Below are 9,566 nucleotides of genomic sequence, written 5' to 3' on the forward strand. Positions count from 1 at the left end.
GTGTGGCTAGAGGCGGAGCAAGAAATGGAGGGAGGAGAGGGGGAGGAGCTGAAGCCCGCGCTGGCGGGGAGGGTGCGTCATGACGTCATGAAAACCCATCCTTATATACTAGCGCCGGGACGCCATCTCGGTCTTTCGAGGTTGGCAGTTCGCGTATTGCATGTAAGTGTCATTTTAGCTTAATGGTTTCTTCGCTCGAGGCCTCCAGCCCTTGGCAGTTAAAGTCACCTTATGCGTACATGTATTTCTCGGCCGGTCGCGATCCTTTGCAGGGTTCCCAAAATGAAGATGGTAGACGATTACGCCTTGGGTGCGGCCGCGGCCTAAACTGCTACTCGGGTTGTGGGGGCTGAACTGCGAGAAACCCCTGGGCTCGCGTTCCCTGCCTGTGATGAAGTCTGCGTTGGTAGGGACATCTGAGACTGCTGATGAATGCCAACGGCTCTGATGGCGGCGCATGCCGAGTCACCCGAGTGGGCCTTTGTTAATGACCTGGGCCCGGGCCGCCTCCGGCCTCATGTTGAGGAAAGCCGGCGGATGGGGTAGTCCACGTGGTGCCCATCGGCAGCCTTCCGCGGTGCACCGTTACTTACGTTGTGGCGCCCCACCGTGTGCCGTGCGCTTTCTAACCTGTGAAGTGCACCCTTAAAGTCATGAAATTGTGGCTGGTGTAAACGACCTGGTATAGATGGTAGGAAAGACATGCTTAGACTTACCAGAACAAAGTGGTGGCTTAAAGATCCTGATCTTTTCCCTAGGAATGGTGCCGGACATGAATACAGTGTGGCTTTTGATGGCTTCTGATGGACAGGTAAGAAACGGGTGAACGCCGTGGTAGGAATCAGATCTGCTTGGAGGTGGAGGTTTTGTTAAGCCCGTGATGGTTTAAGAGTAGTGGACAGAAGGGATTTCTGAAAAATTCTGCTGAGGCTTAATTAGTTAGAATGTTGGTCATTAACTTGGCTGCGCGGTGTGTTTCATTGGATATTCCTCGTCTGTTTTGTAGTTTCCTGCTGAAGGGGCGGAAGTGGCTGGCAAGGTAAGTTACTGAAATTCTCTCACAAGGGGGAAGTTAGGTTGAAAGTGCCACAATGATGACATTTATTTGCTACTCTTGACTGTGAGAATGACGAGAATTATTACCACCTTTACACTAACTGAGGCACACAAAATGGTGACTTACAGAATTTAGAGATTGCCACTAAGTTTACGTGAAGCTTTTTCTTCCTAGATCCTGAAGTTAAACACCCTGGCTATGGGCAGGCAGGTGAGAAACCTTTCATATACTCCATATTTACTCAGTACTTTTCTTTTTTTTTTTTTTTAAACAAATGTTAACTTCTATACTCTGGTATCTTAAATGCTTGTGGAACCTGCAAAACAGATACTATGATGGTTGCATAGTTCAGCAGATTGGATATGAAGAGAGACACCATTTGTCTGATGTATCTGAGTTGATAGTAGAATTGGTTTGGTATAACAGCGTAAGCAGAATGTCACTAACTTTATCCTTTTCTGTAGGCATTACACAGAATTAGCTGGAAGTTGGAGGGGTGAGTACAATTTACGTTGAACTAAACATTGGTAACTGGGCAAACATGACAAAGAAAGCCACTAATGGCTTTTTAGCATTGCCTTATGCACAGAAATCACTCCTACCATGAAATGCTTCATTGCATTAAATAAAGGGCCAGATCCTGTCCTGTTACCATTAGCTTAGGACACTGTCATTTGTAAAAACCAGCCTGTATGATGATAAGCAAATACTGACTGAACATGAAGGTCTTAATTAGCTCTACCTGATATCAGGCATTTTTAGATTTGTGAGAGAAAAAATCCATTTTTTGTATCTTGCTAACTTATTTTTATTTCTTAGGTGGACTTGAGTCTTTAACATGTCTGGACAGACCAATTTTGGGGTAAGTATTAACATTTTAGTAGGTCCAAAACTTAACTATGAATGCTGAAGGATAACACTTAACTACCAAGTTAACTAGTTTTGTGGCTGATTAGTGAATGCATGTCAAGCATGTTCTCATCAGGGTTTTTGAAATGATGTTGATCAAATGTCTGACCTGAAATGAGCATGTAGACAAAGTTAACACTGAAGAACCCTGTACAAAAACTCTGAGAAGAATTCGATGGTAATTAATATTTTAATAAAATGTCTTTTTTCTTTTCTAGCTTACAGGCCCCTATCATGGATGGCTGGCTTAGGGTAAGACATGAAAACAGCTGGTTCTCTGAAGTCCGGTCTGTATTTCTGAAATTAAACTGTGTTAAGTGTTTTCTGGTGTTGAAAGGAGGACTTGGCTGTTGTGACATGTGGCTAAAGCAGTATCTTTTTTTTGTTGTTGTTAGGTGCTGAGTTTGAAGAACTTTATATAAAGGTATGTATTCTAGTGATCTTACTTGGTTACTAGCAAGATGCTGTTAGTGATGATTTTTGAAATTAAAAACAGATGGGAATCTCTCTGAAAAAGAGTGAAGATTTTTGAAAACTGAAACAGTACTGGGAAAACTGCAGAAACCTACTTAATATTATTTATTACTAAGTTTGACTAAATTTCTGCAGGTATGAAGAGTTGGGGCATCTTACAAGGCCTGGAATGGGGAGTTTAAGCCAAGGTACAGAAATCTCAAGTTTGGTTTCTATGGGAAGTGTTCATTTAAAGCCGATACAATGATGAAACCATAGTTCAGCAGACTAGCAGTGATGAGCAAAATTGTCTTTCGCTCCTATCTGATGTATCTGGCTGCAGCAATCCTAAATCCTATTCATACCCTTGGAAAAGAAAATTTAAGACCTTTTTACCACAGGAAATGTTCAGGTTTGGATACTATAGCGGCTCAAACACAAATAGTTCTAAGGATTCACAACTGGAGATATGCAGTCTGATCTATTTTTGCCAGGAAGTTTTTTTTTGTTTTTTTTTTAAGATTTTATTTATTTATTTGACAGGCAGGCAGGCAGAGAGAGGAGGAAGCAGGCTCCCTGCTGAGCAGAGAACCCGACGTGGGGCTTGATCCTAGGACCCTGGGATCATGACTTGAGCCGAAGGCAGAGGCTCTAACCCACTGAGCAACCCAGGTGCACCTTGCCAGGAAGTTTTTATGGCATATAAATCTGAATAGATGAGGCCAGGATGAGTTATTTAGTTGTACTTATTTTTTTAATTAATAAACTTCATTTCCAGAGCAGTTTTAGTATTCCCAGCAAAACTGAACGTAGAATTTCTGTGTATCCTGTCTTCACACACTTAACTATCAACATTGGAAATTGGAGTGAGACTGGCTGCGATTACAAATCTGTAGTAGATCGTTCTCAACAAGGTCCAGAGTTTACAGTAGGATTTACTCAAGGGTGTTATATGATGTATGGGCCTGGACACTGTATGACACCTACACAGTTGTCATAATGTGTGGAATGGGTTTGCTGCCCTTTTCTTAGAAAGTTAAAAATGGGAAAAATTAAGTAGAACAAATTTTAAATGAAGGCCTTTTTTCCCCTCCATATTCAAACAGGCCGACTTATCAACCTGAAGATTTAAAGGTAAGTTGGTCTCTGGTCTGTGTGGTAAGTTAGAATGTAACCAGTGATGTAGTGATTCTGCCAAATGAAATAGAATGATATCATTCCTAAAACCGTTCCATTTTGATTCTGAGGTTACTTTATTGACAAGTATCAATATTTTTTGTTTTTTACCATGATTAACTTGCAGTTGTTGCTTTTAGGGCAGTTATGAGAGCAACAGTCCAGTTAACGAGAGCAGCTTAACAGTTAAAAGGTGAGGCTTGAAAACAACAGTACTGTTGTTGTCTTACTCCAGAATACATGATGATCTCACTCCAACTTGAACTCTCTCACTGATCACTTGATGATTAGAAAAGATCTGATGTTCTGTGTACTCCAAATATCTTTAGAATTGAAACACAGAAATGTGACTAAAAATAGCTTTTTTGTCCTTGCAGGCACCTGAATGGATGGATGCTCATGGGATAGAAGAAATCATCAATTTCAATAAATTCTTACAAACCATCTGATCAAGAGTGCTTATTTCAATTTAATGGGATGAAAGAAGGGAAATAGGACACCTTTGTAGTTTAAGACAGTTTAAGTAATGAGCCTTTCATGTGTATTTTACAGGATGTCTTGGGTTTGAAAGTAAAGGCAGAGGAATGTACTACAGCCTTTTTGTTTAGAATATTGTATTTGTGTTGATTTAGAACAGTGACATGACCCGGGATGAGCTGTATGTCTTGCAGAAATTTTCTAGGGCTGAATGAATCCCTGTCAGCAAAATACTTGCTATTGAGCACCATGGTGATGGGTCTCTTGGAAGTGTTGGTACATGGTATTAGGAAGTGACTCCATTATCCCCCACCCCCATACAGAATTGAAAGAAAGCCTAAAAATTGAGGATAGATTTTAAGAATCAGGTCAGTAGTGCTGGGGTTAAACCAATATCCTTAAGAAAATAGAGATTTCGTAGGAGTGCTAATTTCGCAAATGGAAATTGGGAGTTTTGGTCATTAATGAATAGTGGTAACTAGTGGGTTCCCAGTTACTCCCTAAATTCCTAAGGAGACTGTTCTGGCTTCTGGAAACACAAGCCTTAGATTTAGGTAATCAGAATCCCCACTCAGCATTTAGAACTTGAAGTTGGGGGCAGGACACAACACGATAGATGGATTACAATTTAATTTTAGGACTTCACCTACTTAGAAGCCTGAGGATGCTGCAAATCTGGATATAGTGTGACTCCAAATAAACATTGGGTTCTGATGGTGTGTTTTGAGGCTTTCAGAGTAAGAAAATTTTGGTTTTGAGCTCTTGGCTACAGCCACATTGACATCCATACTTAATGTTCCTTCTACAGGAAGGCACGAATTTAAGATTGTCTTTGACCGATCAGAAGTAGGCAGACAGGTGGGCAAATGGGGCCAGGAAGCAGGCTCCCTGCTAAGCAGAGAGCCCCCTGTGGTCTCTCTGAGGACCCTGAGATCACTTAACCCACTGAACCACCCAGGTATCCCAGGAAGGTATGAATTAACTACAGATGGGATTAGTTCTGTCTCAAATTGATCCTGAATGCCTAAAGATCCCAACAACGAAATTCTGCAGCAATCTATCATGATGGTCTTATGCTCAATGACAGCCATTAAGGTGAAAACTTAAGTGAGGACTAATGGCAAATCAGAAGAGCTAGCTCTAGTATACTTTGAAACACCAATCCTGTCTTAACAAAAGTTTTTGAATGTCTATTACATGCTAAAGGTATTAATTAATCCTTACCATGACAGCAAGTGAGCAATTTTCTCCATTTCACAGATAAATAACCATAGGCTAAAGTTGCCAGAGGCCACACAAGTAGCAATGTCAGAATATACTGTAACGTTAATAATGTAATGGTAGAATTTGTACGCTTAAGGATAATTCTCAGAGGGCTAGAAGGGAGGGCCAAAACCACTAGAAATACTACAGGAAAAGTCCCAATGTATGCCTACAGTTGCTAAAGCTGGCTTGACAAGATTGGCAAAGACTTCGAGGCTTTATGGAACACAGGGCTACCCAAAAGTAGGGCTGGGCTGATTTTTAAAAAAACGAAAACCCTAATGTGACTTGAGCCTCTGGCACTGGGTGGGAGCTTGGACTCCCAAGTTATAGGTGCCTTCCAATCCTGGGAACCTGTAATCCTCTAATTTACCACCTACCATTTACACACTGAGGGAGGTGAGGGATGGGTGTTGTAGGGTACTGTTCAGTCACCAGTAACTCCAGTTTGAATAACTGATTCCCACATTTATACTTCCAGTATCTCATTTGGCCTCCTGGAAAAAAACCCATTACTGAGTGATGACCCATGTAAGTGATTTTCATAGAACATAATGGAAATAGCCCATTAGTGGACCCCACCTTGCCAGAAAGCCAACAAATGGTAGTTCTAATTTAGTACATGATCTGTTTCACTAATTGTCCTGCCAAGCACACAAGGTAATTATGTTCTCAAGCTGAAAAGCTGGGTTCCAGAATTCAAAACTAGTGCTTGATTATCCTTCAAATGTCACAGCTTTTAAAAGAGCCAAATGAGCTTTTTTCATCTTTCAAGAAGCTGTACATTTATGTATTTTAAAGGGATCCTCATGCTCTTGAAAATCCCTGAGGTTTCAAAGGATAAACCTATGCTTCCTTCTTCCCTCTTATTCCTGGTGGTGTAAAGGTAGAGAAAGTGTTGGTGTATTGTGCTGCACACATAATAAAAGTGGAGACTGGACTTGGGTTTAACTTTCCTTTGATCTATTCATCCCAAGCCATCCCAGTAAGGAGCCCAAGGCAGGGCCTGAACCCATGACCCTGAGATCAGGAGCTGAGCTGAGATCAAGTCAGCTGCTTAACCGACTGAGCCACCCAGTTCCCCAAAGCTAGCAGAAACAGACCTACCTGTAAATACAGAGAACCAATGGCTGCCAGGGGAGGGGTAGGGGCAAAACCAGTGGAGAGCAGCAGGAGGTACAGGCTTCCAAGTAGTGCTGGGGACATACTGCAAAGAACAATTCAGGCAAAACCAATCCCTGCCCTCATGGAGCTTACATTCTATTGAGGCAAATAAAATGCAGTCGGTCAGGTAATGTGATTAGTGCTACAAAGAAAAAATGAAGCAGGGAAAGGATGGCAGAGTATGCTGGTGGGTGGCAGGAGTTCACTTGAATATGGTTTTCAAAAAGGAAGTATGGGAGCAAAGGCTTGAGGTTATTACTAGGGAGTGAACAATGCAATTACCTCGAGAAAAAGTGCTAGCTGGCAACTAGGGCAAAGGCCTGGACACGGGCTCATGGCTGGTGAACACCAGTGTGGGTGGCACAGGGGGTGGGCAGGAGATGGTCAGCAGGTAGCAAGTGGCAGGTTATGGAGGACTTTGGAGGGCACTGTAAGGACTTTGGCTTTTCTTTCAGATGGGAAACCACTGGAGGGTTTTGAGCAGAGAAGGGAACCTGACCCTTACTGACAGACTGCGGAGGGGTAAGGATGCAAGCAAGATTGTTAGGAAGCTTTTGCTGTGGAAGATGGCCACCTGAAGCAGGGTGGTAGCCTGGAGGTATGAAAGGATCAGATGCTGGGTACATTTTGAAGGTAGAGCTGATAGACCTTTGAGACACGTTTCTCCAGATCTGGGTCTGACCAAAACACAAGACTACTGCGTGTTTACAAGATGACTCTGGAATGTCTTGGAAAAAAACGTTAGGTGATAATAAAGCAACCTTTATGTGGCACTTAACAATCAGGGACATATGTCAGAGACTATGAGGCACTTAAAAAAAAAAGATTTGTTAGCGCATGCAAGAGCATATAAGCACGGGGAGCAGCAGGCAGACGAAGCAGCAGACTCACTGGGCACCTGGGTGGCTCAGTGGGTTAAAGCCTCTGCCTTTGGCTCAGGTCATGATCCCAGGGTCCTGGGATCAAGCCCCACATCGGGCTCTCTGCTCCACGGAAAGCCTGCTTCCTCCTCTCTCTGCCTGCCTCCCTGCCTACTTGTGATCTCTCTCTCTCTCTCAAATAAATAAATAAAATCTTAAAAAAAAAAAAAAAAGCAGACTCACCACTGAGCAAGGAGCCCAGGAGCCCGAAGCAGGGCTCAATCCCAGGACCCTGGGATCATGACCTGACACAATCAATTGAGCCACCCAGGCACCCCTATATATGCTTTTTTTTTTTTTTTTTTAAAGATTTTATTTATTTATTTATTTCACAGACAGAGATCACAAGTAGGCAGAGAGGCAGGCAGAGAGAGAGGGGGAAGCAGGCCCCCCGCTGGGCAGAGAGCCCCATGCAGGGCTCGATCCTAGGACCCTGAGATCATGACCTGAGCCGAAGGCAGTGGCTTGACCCACTGAGCCACCCAGGCGCCCCCAAAGATTTTATTTTATTTTATTTATTTATTTTTTAAAAAGATTTTATTTATTTGACAGAGAGATCACAAGCAGGCAGAGAGGCAGACAGAGAGAGAGGGAGAAGCAGGCTCCCCGCTGAGCAGAGAGCCTGATGCGGGGCTCTATCCCAGGACCCTGAGATCATGACCTGAGCCGAAGGCAGCGGCTTAACCCACTGAACCACCCAGGCGCCCCCAAAGATTTTATTTTTAAATAATTTCTACACCCAATGTAGGGCTTGAACTTAGAACCCCAAGATCAAGAGTTGTATGTTCTACCCACTGAGCCAGCCAGGCACCCCAATAATTATTTTAAAAAATACAATCATAAATAGAATACTGATTAATAAAATTATTTAATAAAATTATTTTGCTTTTTTTTCCCCCGAGAGGCAAGACTGAAGAAGAGCCCAGTGATGCCCAAAAGGACTAAGTCTTCGAGATAACAACACAGGATTGTTTGACTTCTGAGGACTGGGGACCTTTGGTATTTGCAGCCTAGAAAATATTCTCTGGATTTTAGGTGTCTTCTGGAACTTTCATTTCCAGGATAAAAGACAACATTTTGCTTGGAATCAGGCTTTACACAGTCAATAGTGAATTACGTTTATCCCCCGGGGGGATAAATGGACATAAACTGCATTTCCCCACCTATTAAAGGGAAGCTCTAGAAATTCTCTGCTGAGAAAGGGTATGCAGACTTGGATACCTGGAGAGCCCTGCCAGCAAGAATCTTCTCACTCCAGAATACACCCACAGGTGGGAGATTGGATTTGAGGACCAACTTTAGAGAAAAGCTCCACCTAACGGCAAACCACTTTTTTGCAGCAGGGAAGAACACTCATACTCCTCTTGGTCCACTGAGTATCACAGATTAGAACTGGAAGGGAAGCTGATTTTATTTTCAAACAACTATAGGACTTGCTTAGACCACCAAGAAAAATAAACAGGGATAGAGGGCTGATACTTGGTACTTCTAAATTACACATCAAAAGAATGTCAAGGCAAAAGTGAAGATAAAGTAGAAAAGAAAACTTTCATTCATCAAGGTCTTGTTCATTTCATAATTATTAACAGATTATAAGCTTTTATTTATGTCATAGAATGTATATGAAAATTACAATACTTTGGTGTTCACTTTTCTATATATCTGAGGTTGGCCTAAGATCAATATTTTCAATTACTTACAATTGAGGAGAAGTGTTACTCATGGATTAATAGTAATTATTATTATTATTTTATTATTTCTTTAAAGATTTTTAAATTTTATTTATTTTTTAAGATTTTACTTATTTATTTGATAGAGATCACGAGTAGGTAGAGAGGCAGGCAGAGAGAGAGAGAGAGAGAGAGAGAGAGGAAGAAACAGGCTTCCTGCTGAGCAGAGAGCCCGATGCAGGGCTTGATCCCAGGACCCTGAGATCATGACCTGAGCTGAAGGCAGAGGCTTTAACCCACTGAGCCACCCAGGCATCCCAAAGATTTTATTTTTAAGTAACTTCTACACCCAATGTAGGGCTTGAACTTAGAACCCCAAGATCAAGAGTTGTATGTTCTACCCACTGAGCCAGCCAGGCATCCCAATAATTATTTTAAAAAATACAATCATAGGGCGCCTGGGTGGCTCAGTGGGTT

At 42.3% G+C, this 9,566-nt stretch overlaps 1 long non-coding RNA gene and 10 other non-coding genes across 16 annotated transcripts; all 11 read left to right on the top strand.

Moving 5' to 3' along the window:
- The first annotated feature begins 73 nt into the window (after nt 1-73).
- LOC116575990 lies at nt 74-4,189 on the top strand. Of its 6 annotated transcripts, XR_004280005.1 has the most exons (12): nt 75-162; nt 759-811; nt 1,007-1,039; nt 1,232-1,267; nt 1,522-1,553; nt 1,877-1,919; nt 2,185-2,253; nt 2,362-2,390; nt 2,576-2,628; nt 3,198-3,553; nt 3,736-3,788; nt 3,973-4,189. It is a non-coding gene; the product is annotated as an uncharacterized LOC116575990 (long non-coding RNA). The 6 variants fall into 6 exon arrangements; XR_004280001.1 differs by having other exon boundaries at nt 74-162; nt 3,198-3,788; XR_004280003.1 differs by having other exon boundaries at nt 3,736-4,189.
- On the top strand, nt 378-457 carry LOC116576831. The gene has a single exon (XR_004280294.1). It is a non-coding gene; the product is annotated as a small nucleolar RNA SNORD74 (small nucleolar RNA).
- LOC116576841 lies at nt 873-932 on the top strand. Its single transcript, XR_004280304.1, has one exon. It is a non-coding gene; the product is annotated as a small nucleolar RNA SNORD75 (small nucleolar RNA).
- Nucleotides 1,085-1,165, top strand: LOC116576825. Its single transcript, XR_004280288.1, has one exon. It is a non-coding gene; the product is annotated as a small nucleolar RNA SNORD24 (small nucleolar RNA).
- On the top strand, nt 1,385-1,451 carry LOC116576839. Its single transcript, XR_004280302.1, has one exon. It is a non-coding gene; the product is annotated as a small nucleolar RNA SNORD77 (small nucleolar RNA).
- Nucleotides 1,745-1,806, top strand: LOC116576832. Its single transcript, XR_004280295.1, has one exon. It is a non-coding gene; the product is annotated as a small nucleolar RNA SNORD44 (small nucleolar RNA).
- Nucleotides 2,048-2,112, top strand: LOC116576840. The gene has a single exon (XR_004280303.1). It is a non-coding gene; the product is annotated as a small nucleolar RNA SNORD78 (small nucleolar RNA).
- On the top strand, nt 2,429-2,512 carry LOC116576827. Its single transcript, XR_004280290.1, has one exon. It is a non-coding gene; the product is annotated as a small nucleolar RNA SNORD79 (small nucleolar RNA).
- LOC116576833 lies at nt 2,676-2,755 on the top strand. The gene has a single exon (XR_004280296.1). It is a non-coding gene; the product is annotated as a small nucleolar RNA snR60/Z15/Z230/Z193/J17 (small nucleolar RNA).
- On the top strand, nt 3,592-3,669 carry LOC116576830. The gene has a single exon (XR_004280293.1). It is a non-coding gene; the product is annotated as a small nucleolar RNA SNORD47 (small nucleolar RNA).
- LOC116576826 lies at nt 3,828-3,904 on the top strand. Its single transcript, XR_004280289.1, has one exon. It is a non-coding gene; the product is annotated as a small nucleolar RNA SNORD81 (small nucleolar RNA).
- Nucleotides 4,190-9,566: the final 5,377 nt, after the last annotated feature.

The sequence above is a fragment of the Mustela erminea genome, chromosome 17 (assembly GCF_009829155.1).
Source record: "Mustela erminea isolate mMusErm1 chromosome 17, mMusErm1.Pri, whole genome shotgun sequence".
NCBI classification, from domain to species: Eukaryota; Metazoa; Chordata; class Mammalia; order Carnivora; family Mustelidae; genus Mustela; species Mustela erminea.